Consider the following 2,496-nt stretch of genomic DNA (forward strand, 5'->3'; position numbering starts at 1 on the left):
ACTTGCTTGTTAGTTTAATTCTTGATCATTATGTGTTTTAATGGAATCCATAATTTGTCCTCAAGTTATGGATTACCAAAAGTCTTTCTTTTAAAGTCCATTATTAAACACATAGGTTACATAAAATGAAAGCTCACTCATTTTATTAAACCATTTAACTCATAAGTTATTAAAGATGAAAAGTTTTGAAAGTTACAAAACTTACCCTCAAGTTTTGGAACATGTAAACTCTCTTTAAAAACTTTAGTTCCAACCCCTAGAATTTTAAAAGTTAAAAATCAACCCTTATACTTTATAATATTATAAGTTAATAATAATTATATATGTATAAGAATAAGTCGTTTTACCGTTAGTAGGCCTCATTCACGAAGTCGGTCTATAAGGGGGGTATAAGGTCGCTGCCTATAAAATGGCAACTTAATGGGTGTCCACTCTCACCCACCGCTTCTTTGATCGGTGGAGGGTCGTTAGCCGAACGGGTAAGACAAGGACTTTAAATCTTCATTAAAAGTATTAATGATGAATATAAAGTAACTAAATGTTTTTTATAAATTCCTAATCTTAGTTACTTTAGGAAAAATGTGAATAAGGTGCTAACCCATGAAATTACACTTTGCACTTTGCTTAAGTCGGTTAGTGGAGCGCGTGTGGTTAACCGGCACACTAGCTGGACTTAACATAGGTTACATAAAATGAAAAGTCTCTCATTTTATGAATCCATTAACTCATAAGTTATGAAAGATGAAAAGTTTTGAAAGTTACAAAACTTGCCCTCAAGTTTTGGAACATGTAAAGTCATTTTAAAACTTTAGTTCCAACCCCTAGAATTTTAAAAGTTAAAATTCAACCCTTATACTTTATAATATTATAAGTTAATAATATATATATATATATATATATATATATATATATATATAAGAACCAAGTCGTGTTACCGTTAGTATGCCTCATTCACGAAGCCGGTCTATAAGGGGGGTATAAGGTTGTTGCCTATAAAATGACAGCTTAATGGGTGTCCACTCTCACCCACCGCTTCCTTGACTGGTGGAGGGTCGTTAGCCGAACGGGTAGGAGAAGGACTTCTAAATCTTCATTAAAAGTATGATGAAAAATAAAGTAACTAAATGTTTTTATAAATTCCCAATCTTAGTTACTTTAGGAAAATGTGAATAAGTTGCTAACCCATGAAATTACACTTTGCACTTTGATTAAGTCGTTAGTGGAGCGTGTGTGGTTAACCGGCACACTAACCTAGACTTAACAAGGTAGGTAAATGGTAACTTAATATTTATCATAGTATCGATGGAGCGCGTGTGGTTAACCGGCACATCGATTGAGGGTACCAAGTAATTTGCATGGTTACTTCACACCTTGTTTTGTGATCCTCGGCATCCCAGTCACAAAACCTGAAGGGCAAACTCGAGATTGAAACATGCCATTGAAAAGTTCAATGAATCTCAAAGAATCTAGGAGTTTCAAAAACCAATTAAAACCTAATAATTTATTTCGTTTTCATGGTGGAAATTGGTGAATCGTCATTCACCTACCTTCAAATATTCTATAGCTTGGATTACAGCATCCCTCTGCTAAGTTATAAAATATTGTGTTGGGTCCTAGCCTTAATATTACATTAGGGTGTTTTATTAAGGACTATCTTTATATCTAATCTAAACTTGTCTTTCTTCTTTTCAGATGTCTTCCAACAATGTTGCTTCTGGCTCAAACCCTACCGGTCCTTCTCTCTCATGAACCTTTGTGGGAGAGTCATCTTTGATGGATCCAACTTTATGGATTAGATCAGGAACATCAGAATGGTCACTCGGTGTGAGGACAAGGAATATGTCCTCGACAAGGAGCTTAAAGAACTCGAGCCGATTGCTACTCCTAAGGAGGTCGCTGAATATCAGGCCCATGAAAGAGATGCTACCAAAGTGGCTTGCATCATGTTGGCCACTATGACAGCCGAGCTCCAAAAGTCCTATGAGAACTACTATCCTTTTGAGATGCACCAGGATTTGATGGACAGCTACCATCAGAGTGCTCGTCAAGAGCGATATGAGATCATCTCCTCCATGATAACAACCAGGATGAAGGATGGTGAACCCATCACGGGCCACATGCAGAAAATGCAAAGGTATGTGGACCGTTTGCTGAAACTGAATGTGAACTTCCCAGAGGAGTTGGCAATAGATATTATTTTGCACTCCTTACCTTCGTGTTATGATCAATTCCGCATGACATACCACATGAACAAGGAGGAAGTTACACTCAGCAAACTTCAAGGACTTCTGAAGACCGCGGAAAGTGGTCTTAAAGGTAAGTCGGTTGTTACTACTCCTACTCCTACCGCGGCCCCTGTCTTGGAAATCGGGCAAGGCAAAGGAAAGAAGAGGAAGAGCCCTTAGAAAGGTACCAAGGGAAAGTCCCTTGATGGCTCCTCTTCAAGTGGAACCAAGAAAGGTTTCATCACTCATTCTGCTAACCCTAAAGAGGCTG

The sequence above is a fragment of the Lactuca virosa genome, chromosome 4 (assembly GCF_052849685.1).
Source record: "Lactuca virosa cultivar CGN04683 chromosome 4, Lactuca_virosa_CGN04683_v6, whole genome shotgun sequence".
Lineage (NCBI taxonomy): Eukaryota > Viridiplantae > Streptophyta > Magnoliopsida > Asterales > Asteraceae > Lactuca > Lactuca virosa.